General features: G+C 39.2%; 1 protein-coding gene across 17 annotated transcripts in view; it reads right to left on the bottom strand.

Annotated features, from left to right (window-relative positions):
* LOC311433862 (uncharacterized protein) overlaps positions 1-12,448 on the bottom strand; it is a 443,722-nt gene that overhangs the window by 297,264 nt on the left and 134,010 nt on the right. The window contains exons 3-4 of one of the 17 annotated variants that reach the window (XR_014691006.1): positions 3,025-3,125; positions 2,223-2,425 (exon numbers count right to left, since the gene is read on the bottom strand). The exons of 15 other annotated variants lie outside the window; for them this stretch is intronic. The gene's annotated coding sequence lies outside the window, so the exon portion shown is untranslated. Of the gene's footprint in view, positions 1-2,222; positions 2,426-2,659; positions 3,126-12,448 lie in introns of those variants that run through there. One more of the 17 variants, XR_014691007.1, reaches the window with a different exon arrangement.

Here is a 12,448-nt window from a genome sequence, read left to right as displayed (position 1 = left end):
AGAAGCCCCCACATGGGCAATAAGCCCATTGATGGTGCCTCCAAGCTGCTCTCCGGCTCTTCTCACCCAGAACACTCCAGTGATGACCAGAAGAGCTACATGGCTGAAAGTTTCCCGAGCCCCACAACATGGTTCAAACCATAACAACTCATCCATGTTTAGAGAAGGTTAAAAAAAAAAAAAAAAAAAAAAAAAAACAGTATTTTTACTGTTTTGTTATAGAGATAGATACCAAAGCATTAGATTAACCAATAGCATTCCTCTCAGTCATGAGCTAGTGCTGTGCTGACAGTCAGTAGGCCTGCTCTGACTGTTGGGATGAGCCAACAAGCAGACAGATGTACTGCAGCCTAGGGCCCCTAACACTAATTGGGCCAGAGATTGCTATACCTTCTCTCTTACAACTTACTGCATAATTTTTGTTCTTCGAGTAGCTATAGCTCACAAAGTGAAGTATATCTTGTCCCAAGACATGTTACTACACCCCTGAGCATCAGCAGTTAGAGATCTGGTCAGCAATTGAATTAGAGCCAACTCAGTAATTAAACTGCTTAATCAGCTTCATTGGCTGGTCCCTATTCTTTTCCCATAACTAGTGCAAATCAAATAGACTGAGATTACTCCTAATTTTTACCACTGGATCTGAGAAGACTCTGGTGTGTTCTTCTCAAGCAATGCCCTGAGCAAGGTGCCAATCCCACCACAACCTCTAGGTCACCCAGCAGAAGCCCCTCCCTGCATGTCAGTTCAAAGAGTTTTTATGCCTCTTCTCCTGGAGGTTTAAAAATAAATAAAGCCATGCAACTCACACCTATTTCACAAAGAACACACTGAGCAAGCCATCTGAAGTAGTAAAGGACTGAACTAGTCTTTGAAAAAAAGTATGTGCGCTAAATCAAAGAAAAAAGCCTCTTGTTTTTTATCATATTAAGGTGGCATTTCTTAGAGATGAACTAATTAAAAAGCACTTTAAACAACATTGATGGGAATATAAATCAGATTTCACTTTCCAAAATTAAGAAAAAATCACTTATGTCTACAGCAGCACTCATTAGGGAGTATTTATAAAGGCTTTTTTCCTTTGATTTGTCTCCTTAAATAAAATTCACACTTTTTTGTTAGTATAATTTGCCTTTGGTCACCTAAAACCTTGACTATCCTGAGTTACACAGTCTAAGAAGCTGTTTCGTGCTAGCTTTAAGAAAGATGCTCTTGAACATCCTTTGACCTTTGCTGGACAGATAGGTAAGAATTACAATTGTTCTTCCTCTTTAGGAGGATTACTTTTGAAAAAGTGATACAGAGTGAGATGTATTAGCCTGCTCTTCTTGCTGTCAAGCCTGAGATGCTGCCACCGTGGCTCTGTAAAAGCAGCACACTGCCCCAGCTCCTGCAGAGAGAAGCCGGCCAGGCTCTGCACAAGGCAGAAGGGCTGCAGGGCTCTCCTGCCCTGCTTGCTGGAGCCAGCAGAGCCTTTGACAGGACAGTACTGTCAGCTCTCCTTTTCTTCTGCTTACTACAGTGGGTTTCAAGACAGCCAAGGAGATCCCCAACTGCAGACCCCATGGGACCTAAAGACTCAAAGGCCCTCTTTTCCACACATCCTTAGAAAGCCCTGGCAGCCTCTCTCGCTCACCACTGCTGCCAAGTTCTCTGTTGGCTGTCAGACTTACGCACTTAAAACAGGATTGCAGGAGCAAAAGCTTATCCGCAACCACCTCGCGGGCTGTTTAGAGTCCTGCAGTGCTGCTGGATCATCACCCCCAGGCATCTTACTCAGGTTCTTTAATGTTCTTTACTTGGCACTGCTGTTGCTTCAAAAACACTCTGAACTGCCCTTTTCAGCCTCTCATCCTGCCAACAAGGCCATGGTGAGCCCTAGGAGGCATGTTTTCAGAAGTCCCAGCAAGGCCTGGGGTTTGTTCTTGTTTCAGAGCCTGGATCTACCAGGAATTTTAAGCCCCTCATTTCTTGTTTCAGCCCTGTCAGTATTTTCTACCCAGCACACGTATTTTAAGTACACGGATACAAATGAAACAGGTTATCATTCTGCTTTCTTGACAGGATCTGCCTTTTAAAGTCTCTCCTGGTAATAAGCAGAAGCAACTACTGCTGGAAAGCACTTGGAGAGAAATAGCATCAGCAGTGCAGTGTAAATAATTAACTAAACCATTCTTTTAAATTGCATTATGCAGAGAGGAGTAAATCATCAGACAGGCATTTAATATTTCATGAAAGTTATCATAAAGTTGAGAAATCAAGTGTCCTTCTACATCATTTCAGGGCATGGACTAGTCATCAATACATTTAAGAACTGCGCCTTACACCCTTGGCAGCACAGACGAAGATGGATTCTCTCGAATGCTACACACGTTGAGTTTTCTACATCCACTAAGATTTCTAGGAGGCTCATGATAAGAATTTCCTGGGCAGGGAGAGGGACAGAGAAGGAGAAAAAAAAAGTGAAAAAGCAGGCCTTTAATGATCTTTCAAATTGGGTAGCCAGAAATTGAGGCATACAACATTGCTAGCCATTTCTGAAAGGACTGACTCACTGAGCTGGTAATGAGCAGTTGGGTTGCTGAATGACTACTTCAACAGAACATATTATCCATCGCCCTAAGTGATACTTGTTAACAACAGATCTATCCTCCGGAGAAAGAAATAAAGCAAAACCCAATCCAACTCCCTATTTTCAGTGCTGCCAAATGAAAACCTAGCATAGTTTCTTCGGAATTAATAATTAGAAAGCCATGGAACACATCCAGCCACATCACAATCTCCAAATCATTTCTCATAAACAAAGGACTTTGCAAGTGTCTTGGGACTTCTGCTAATGATACATTTTCTCTTGAACTGATAAATTTTTAGTATTAGCATTGACTTTTAAAGACAGAAAATAATTGAAAATGTACAAGTATTTTTTTTTATTTATCTGTTTTATACTTGCATTTATCCATTTTAAAAATAATATTTTTCAGGTTTCCCTTTGTTACTTTTGCTCTTTACTAATAGCAAGTTTACCCAAGTTCCACCAATTTCTGTCAGGCTTTTCTCTCCTCAGTCGTTAGCTGATGTTCTTCATCCTGAAGTGAAATCCCAGGTCCTTCTCAGGTCTAATAAAACTTAAGGCAATGCAGTATCCAGAGGGGAAAGAAAAAAAAAAAAAAAAAAAAAAAAAAAGAAAGAAAAAAGGATAAGAGCATCATGGTTTCTCAGCTTTGCAGCAGCAGATGTAGGAAGCCCAAAGTAACTGTTACCCTCAACTAAGATTTTTATGTGCACAGGACCTGGACACCTTGAGTTTGTAATATCCACACTACATTGAAAAGTGAGTGAGAAGAGTTGGAGCTCTGTAAATACAACAACTTTTTTGCTGGTTGAACACACACACACCCCCCACCCAAAGCAAGATATGATCAGGACGTTGTATTTCTAAGCTTACAACATTATTTTAACTTATATGACAGCACACACTTAGACCATTAATGCAGTGTTTTGGCTCCACTACTCGGTCACAATAAAGTGAATTGCGAAAGTTCTCATGTGAATACAGATGTTCTTTAAACGGCAAGGAAAAAACGAAGCTTGCCCTTAGAGTAAAAAGTTTACTTCTAAGTATGTTATTCTAGAGGATTTATGATGGTTAGAGAACTTGCAAAATTGTGCAATATGCAGAATAAGCAGCTCTGCAAAGACAAAGCACGTAAAACTGCATTAGGAAAAACCATTTTAAAAACACACTGACAGCATGCATGCCTGCATATTATCATACAGAACCTCAGTCTAAATTCTAGCACCCAAAGCCCGAATGATCAAACTTTCTTAAAAGTTAACCCAACTCAACCAGAGCTGTATCAAAATGTATGCTCCAAGCTCAGAACCCAGCAGAAAACACAAGATTAAAAGAAAAAGACAAAACTGAAAATCTCCATCAAAATAATGATGGAACACTTGAGGATGAATCGTATCAGTGCAGCAGTGGCAGCCACAACAGGCAGTGGACACACTGCCTTACAGCTGCAGGTCCCAGATGCAGATTTAGCATATGTAGTTATCCATGGTAACAACAGGATAAATGTGAAAATCAAGTGTTGCCTATTTATATATATTGGGATGCATATATATATACACATACATACACACACACAAATAATTTGGTTGCTTCTTTTCCCTAACCATAGATTAGCCACACAGCTCTCTACCATCCCCTACTGCTGAGCAGCCGTTCCAATGCTAAGAACACCTAAATATAACATCTGCAGTTTATTATAAAACCCATCTGCATCAGTTGCACTGGGAGGAGAATAGATGGCTTTTTCTCCTCACAGTTTAGAGAAACAGGCAGCCATGAACAGCCTAGCCCTGAGCACACATAATTTTACCTGAGCCAATAGGCTAGAGCAAGTGTCCTGTGTGTTCTGCAATGTGGCCAGATGCATCCTTACAAAATGCACTTCAGTCTCTACTGCTGTTCTTTTAACCAGACTTCTTATTCTCATTTCTTCTAAAACCAATTAGTCAAAATGCCATTAGCTTATCCCATGTCCCATCTAATCAATCTTCAGCATGCTATAATCAAAATATGCCCAATCAATACCCTTGAAAATTTCATTTTATTTGTTTAGTCTTTAAGAGACTCATCAAGCCTCCTACATCAAATCCAGTAGCCTAGTTAACAAATTTATCATCTTCACACAGCATCCAGCGTAGCACTATTTTCCTGCTTTCTCTTAGTGAAGAGAGAAATTCACATGACTTAATGAAACTCCAGTGAGATGGCAAAGTACTAAGCATATTAGATGACATTGTTCCACAGAAAGCACGTGCGTTCAGTTGTCTTCCAACCAATGAAGCAAGATTGTTGTGTCTGACGCATTATCCTATAAGACTGCATACGTCTAACAGCAAGCTTGAGATTAAAATAAGCAAGCAAGAAACTGGACAGCTTCCCAGAAACGTCTCTGAAGGCAATCTATCCTTCTTAGCAACTAGTTAGCAACCAGAAGATAATTACTGTGGATTAAAAAATTAGATACTAAAACAAAAGTCTAATCAGAAACACCATTGCCAGCATTTTACTATCACAGGGCCCATTAGGAAGAATAAAGATACTACTGATTTTCATTTTGTTAAAAAATTAACTAGAAGAATAGAAAGAAGTTTAGAGACGTATGTTTAGAGACATAACAAAGATGGAGGAAATCCAGACTCATGAAAATATTTGAGGAACCAGAAAAAAAAAAATCTAAAAAAAAAAATTTTAGTAGGCATTTGTGGCTTGGCTGAATTTGTACTAGCCAAATCCCCTAGCATAGCAGTTTACTTCGCATTGTGTAATCAACTCACCCACTTGGAAGAGTCAGGCCAAATTCAGCTCTAGTACAAGCAAGCATAATTCTCCTAAACTTAGGCCATTTCTTGCTTGCCTGTACCAGTCACAAATCCAGTTGCTTCCCACGCAAGATCTAGGAAAGATGAGTTGTTTACATTGTGAACCATAAGATCTCTCACACTGCTCAAGCTCCGTAGGCAACTGGTAGTGCAGTCTTATGGAAACATTAGTTGAGTTGTGTAATCCTGTACAGATCAAAAGGGACACTGCAGGGAAAAAAAAATGCATTTATGCAGGTCATATAACACCTGCGCTACAGAAGTAGAGGAGCTACCTCTATTATTCCATATTATTCAGTACAGTGGACTAGCAGAGACAGGATGGCAGTCCAGAAGCCCTGACCCTGGGTTCAGATTTGATGAACACTGGAGAATTCTAATGCAGAGTGAATATCCAGCCTGCATGAGACCAGGCAAATTCCAATGCAGTTTGAAATACTTGTAGCAAAATTCAAGAAGTAGCTAATCAAATAGCCTTAGGACTAAAGAGTTTGTACATTCCGTCCCCCCGCCCTTTTTTTTTTTTGTATGCCATCAATCTACTGAAAACTCCAGAGGCTTTATTTGAAGTTTTCTTCCACTATTTATTCCTCTCACATGAAAAACAGAAGATTATGATAATGAAAAATTAATGCTACATGATCAAGCCCACAGAGCTCAGGGAATTACAGATTTCAGGTTAACAGCTTTCAGTATGTCCCTTCACTGTGTTCATAATGTATTATGACCACAAAAAACTGACAAGATCCAATAGATTTTAGTATTTTTCCATGCAAATTTATACACTTTCAAGGAACTTTACCATATATTTATTCACTACTCACATACTTATTCAGGCAGTTGAATGACAGTCACTACAAACCTCAAGTTTCTCTTTCGGTCTTTCAGCGTATTGCTATTTTATTCTAACATGAAGTTTTCTGACACAGCTTCATCTGAAAAAGGGATGCTGCCATAATGATTAGCGTAGTTTATAGCACGATCTGATTTACTCTAAGAGATCTGTATCCCTTAAAGCTTTTAAAAATTTCAGTGTTTAATACTATAATTATTTTAGCCAAATTACTGTTGTTAACCTACCCACCGAAACAAGAGTCAGGCCTCTGTCTGGCATGTTACTATTTCTTCTGGACTCTGCGATATAAGCTAGTGTTCATTAACATTTCTAAATTACCAGGTAGGATGTCAGCAGTTACCATTTCATTCAGCTTCCAAAAACCCTAGAAAAAAAAAACGTACCTAAGTTGAAATGAACTCTTCAAAAAAAAAAAATCACAAAAACATGCTGTCGCTATTAGAAGCACAGAGAAGACATGAGATTAGTCAGCTAACAGACTGTACTATCAAAGTCCTGTCTAAGGTAGCAGAATAACTAAGACATATTACAACAGCAACATATTTTCAGAAAGACAAATCTGTTTTCCAAGGTCAGATAGACACTAAACAAGGAATTTACAGAGTCCACATGGTGGCTGTGTTTGTTTTTTTTCTTTTTTTGTTTTGTGGTGATGTTTTTGTTGTTGTCGTTGTTTTTATTTTTATTTTTTTTTTTAAAGGGGCTCCCTTTAAAGGGGTGTAAGGGAGAAGGGTGAGCAAAAATACCTGCCACATCAAAGCTCTCTAAAAATCTGACAATTACTAGCCAAAGCTTGCAAATTCCAAGTCAACCACAGAAAGTTTAAAACCCTTAATTATTCTAGGGTTTTCTCCTCAGCTTCAATATATCAGTATATCAAGTTCATTTCAAAGCAACACAGATTTTTATTTACTTGGTTGTTTAAAACCAAAGCACCAGAAATGCTTGTGTTCTCCAGCATCAGTTCAGGAATACATGACCAAACGAACCTGCATAGGTAGGCAAATTATTTTGCTCATATGAAACACTAATTTCCTTTTATTTTTTCCTGTATCATAAACATTTTAGAAAAATCGGGCTGTTAGCGTTAGGTTGGAGGTTGGACTCGATGACCTTGAGGTCTCTTCCAACCTAGAAATTCTGTGATTCTGTGATTCTGTGATTTTTTTTTTGTTTCTTATTTTTCAAAGCTCTGTAGGTACCACAGCATTTTTCCCATTTTACCTTTATGATAATAAATACAGAAACCTTTGCAAACATTGTTTTTAATCTACTGTTTACTTGACTTTACAGATCATTAATAAGGATGTTAAGGAAAACACTTTATGTTCACCTCTGGAGCAGTATTGGGCATCTCTCCACAACTCAACACTTTTCTGTTTATCATTTTTATCAAGGTACTACTTCTGTACAAACCAAATCGGAGTTGAGAGTCCTTAGGGAAAACCCACATTTCTCTAGTCAGACTGGCTCACTGAACATCAATAAAACACTGATTCATTTGAGCCATAACAATTCAATGGTAGAAAACATATGCTAGAGAGTAAGTGTTGAATCAGCTGTACTTGATAAAAGTCACTCAGGAGCACTTCAGGAACTGGAGAACCAGAGTTGCTAAGGACTTGAATGACTTCATGGAAGTTCACCGAGACCCCTCAAGTTTAAAGTTTTGAGAACTTTGGGGAGTACAGGGAGAGAATGGGAAATCCCAGTATCATTCATTGTTCTGTAAAATACATAAGAATAATGAAAGTTTTTTTTTGTTGTTTTGTTTTTTTTGTTTGTTTGTTTGTTTGTTTTTACACACAACTGCTTACAGACTTCACAATGGATTTAGACAGAACATTTACATTTCTTGTAGGATATAAAACAGTGTAAGGGTGCGTACACGAGAGTTATTGCAATGGCTTTTCTTGCATATAATGTCAGTATGGAAACACAAGGAGGCAAGATTGGAGTAAAATCTGAAGCAAAGCACTACCACTTTCAGTGCATCATTTATTAAGAAAATAGTAGCCTGATCAGAGGTGAATCTGTAAGACAGTTGTAAGAAGGATCATAAGTCTAGAAAATATGGACTACATAGAAAACCTAAATAAATATTTTCGTTGTAAAAAAAAAAAAAAAAAAAAAAGGGGGGGGGGGAGGGAGAAAAAAGCCCTGCATGAAGAGTATGACATCTCTTCTCCCACCTCTAGTGAGCATGGAATAAGAGACCTATAATGTAGAAAAAATCAAGTTTAGGCATCAAGAGTTTTTTTGTTTTGTTTTTCCAAAAAACAGTAGGAATTGCAAAGCACTGTCAAAAGAAATTGGTAGCAGATAAAAGAAAGTTTCACAATTGGCTAGCAAGAACAATTTTGTCAGGACAAAAGAGATGCACCAGTGAGAGCATGCAAAGTAGTAGGATGCCTCTGTGACAGGCTGTTCAGCCTGACATTCTAACATACCTGATGTTTTCACAGAATCACAGAATTGAAGGGGTTGAAAGGGACCTCAAAAGATCATCGGGTCCAACTCCCCCCCCCACCACGCCAAAGCTGGTTCCTTAGAGCAGGCTGCCCAGGTAGGTGTCCAGGTGGGCCTTCAATATCTCCAGAGAAGGAGACTCCACAACCTCCCTGGGCAGCCTGTCCCAGTGCTCCGTCATCCTCACTGTGAAGAAGTTCTCATGTTGGTGCGGAACTTCCTGTGCTCTATCTTGTGACCATTACTCCTTGTCCTGTCCCTGCAAACCACTGAAAAGAGGTAGGCCAAATCCCTGTCTCCCACAACTCAGGTATTTATACACATTGATGAGATCCCCCCTCAGTCTTCTTTTCTCCAGGCTGAACAGACCCAGGTCTCTCAGCCTTTCCTCGTAAGGAAGTTTTAAAGTGAACTTTGTTCAGAATGGACACCCATAATGTGGTTTTAAACTTAAAGGCTTTTGTTTCTTTAGCATGGGGAAAAAGAAAAAAAAAAAAGTAAAAGATGAGTTGCAATGAGCTGAAACGTAGAATATACACCCACAGAAACACCAGGGATGCCAAAACGGATTATGTGACAGGAGCTGCAATAAGGGCCTATGACAAGTTCTTTATGTGCCGTACCTTACCAGATGGTAAGGGTGATTTACACCTATGCAGCAAGTATGTGCAGCTCTGACAGTCTTCTGGATCAGCATTAGAAGTGTGTTGGCTCTGCTCCTCTTAGAAGTCCATGTGAAAGAACGTGTGAGAATTAACACCTTACAAACACTTGTAGGTTGATACTTAATGATTCTAGGATTTATTGCTCACAATCTAAGTACCATTGTGGAAGTGCAGCACATTATCATACCAGACTGATAGCCACCTGCTGAACAAGGGACTTTAGAAGCAAGCAGAGCGCTATCTCCCACAGCCCTGATGCGTTACACTATTGCTTTTTCAGTTCAAAAAGATGGAGACAATTTAAAGTTACCTAACAACTAGGAAAGAACAGATTATTTTAATACACACTTCAGTCAGCTGTGTGTCACATGCACACAACTGATCTTACTGAAAACAATCTGACACATTGCTAAGAAAGAAATTCAATATGTAGCTAGACACCTAGCTACAAATTCCTGGAATTTCTAATTAAGTAGCAAACATTTGCCAAGGCTAAATAACCAGAGTCTCCTTGAAATCACAGCCCTAAAAATTGATCAAACGTGGATCCTGAAGTGGTTTGAGGAAATCAAGCTCCTGAGCCATGGAGAGGAGGAGCAGAAGACCTGGCATCTCAGGGCAGAGGTGTCATTCACATCTATTCCCCGTCTCAAATCAAAAGCACAGACCAGCCCTTGTGTATCTCCCTTTTCTCTATAGCATTATAAACAAACTGCACATGAAAAAAAAAAAAAAAAAAAAAAAAAAAAGAGGCCCACAGCAACAGCTGAAGAATAATCATGCCAAGTTTATAAAAAACACTTCATGCTACAGGCAGCTAAACTATTGCAGCCTGCAGGCCCTCCACAGGGAGAAGTGTTCAGCACCACAGATTCCACAAAGCCAGTAAAAGCCAGTATGCCTCTAGCAGCAAAAGCATCCCAGAGCACCTATAGAGGGCTCGCATTGGAGAGATTACAGCATGTGCAACTGCATTCATGTCTAGCTCGGTCTGCTGGCTGATGGGGAGAGATGAGCAGCGTGTCAGCTTGTCTTCCAAGCGGTTTGTAGTTAACCATTACTCAGACTCGAGGGGGACTTCATGTGTTCCATCATCTCCTCTCTGTTGTGCAAAGAAGTGAGCAAATCAAGAAAGTTTCCATCTCCCAGTTCATTTTGCCAAGCCAAGCCTAGCAAATACCCTGGAACCCCCATCAGCAAATGCACAAGAACAAGCATGCCCAAAGGCTTTGTTCAGCCCTGTCACAGAACTGAGCTGTTTACTTCTTTTGATACAAAAATGAATCAATAAGCACAATCTCAAATACCATACTTGCCAGAAAAATGATTGTTTCAACAGCACTGAAGGTAACGTTACAGCTTTTAACTCTTATCCAAGGTTTGCAGCGATATGTTCCTTTACTTAACAGTGAGATAGAAAAGTATAACATCCACTTCAGTTTCTCCCTTCACCCATATTTTTTACCATGTAGGCCATTTAAAACGACTGAGACAGGCAAAGCTCTTCACCAGCAGAAAGCTCTCTGCCAGCCTCAAAGAGCACAGCATGAGCCAGATGAGCACAAAGAGAAGGGATGGCAATGAGAAGCCATTACCCTGAGGGCCCCATTTCCCATGGCCACAGCAACTCAGCCATAAGGCAGGACAACCACATCCAACGTGCTTCGTTCCGAAGCAGCAATCGGCCTTGCACATGCAGGTGGTTTCCCATGTGCCACACCAGTCCAGTGTTAGAACTTATTAGTATCCCTCCTAAACAAACACCGCTAAAATATTTATAGAGCATGAAGAGGAAATTGCAGAGTCCAAGTTCTTCAAGGCTAAACCTAACTGAATGTTCATAGTACAATTGAAAATAGAAGCATTTAGAAAAAAAAAAAAAAAACTGAAAAGCTGCTTTAGATCTTATAAGCTCAATATATTTTCCCAAGTTAAAAAGCCTTTTTGATAACTTGTAAGTGAAGTAAAAGTCCCAATATTATTGAAATTTTTTCCTGCTTGAAAACAGAAGATTATGATAAAAAAAAAAAAAAAAAAAAAAAAAGGTAATTGCACAATACGAGTAAATAAAATGATAAATTCCCACAGCCCTATTACATGCCATTTCATGGAAATATATATACATATATTTGAAAGCTGTTTCATGTTTAGAGACAAATTGGAAAACAAAAATGCAGATAGAGTTGTTCTATTACATACAAAGGATGCAAAAACAAACTTAATCTATGAAAAATAACAAGGCCAGAGTGGCTCAAACTGTTCTGCAGCATTAGTTCTCTGGAAAAAAAAAAAAAATGCAAAACAAATCCAGTTGATTTCCTCCTTTTCTTACACGTCAAGTGAACAAAGGAAAATCAATCTGTTAATCTCCCAGTACAATAATATTTTTCCTTACTGTTCTCAACTCCACATGTCAACCTCACAGGTAAGCCTGAATCATTAATTGATGACCAGGAAAATGACTGCAAAGAACTGTTATACAAGTCCACAAGTGAAACCAATTTATTATAAAACAGATGAGGAGGTTGAATAATGGATAAGGAAGGCCTTGCTAGAGTTAAAACTCTGCCTGCTCTCCAGATACTGTTTTGAAGAATAAGGCTCAACTCCACAGATGTACTCACAAATCATGCACTAAAGACAACTCTGTTTTTCAATGTCTCTATTTACTTTTAACTTTTAAGCTGATTTGACCTTTTTGCTTTCCCACAGAAAGGAACGCATACTTCCTATCACTTAGCAAAATAGTTAAGAAATCAGTAATTCAACTGCAAGTTTTTCTTCTGGCAACCATGGCTGTTGACACAAGGAACTACATTATCAGAAGCGCACCGACAGAGTATCATGGCACAACTTCTCACATCTCTTCCCAGACCCAGGACTGTGAAAAGAGGATTTATATGTGCATCTCCCAGCTGGCATTCCCGGTTTAAGACCACAGTTCCAGAATAATGAATCCACGCACTGGTGTGGGGACATTACAGATTTGATGCAGATCCTGATCAGGCATACAGCTCCTTTTTTGGTAAGCGAGATAGAGTATATGCTTCTTTCACTTCAGGAG

Source organism: Aythya ferina (genome assembly GCF_964211825.1).
Source record: "Aythya ferina genome assembly, chromosome: 3".
NCBI lineage: Eukaryota > Metazoa > Chordata > Aves > Anseriformes > Anatidae > Aythya > Aythya ferina.
Note: the sequence above shows the minus strand (reverse complement) of the source record. Positions and strands in the feature narration are given on the sequence as shown.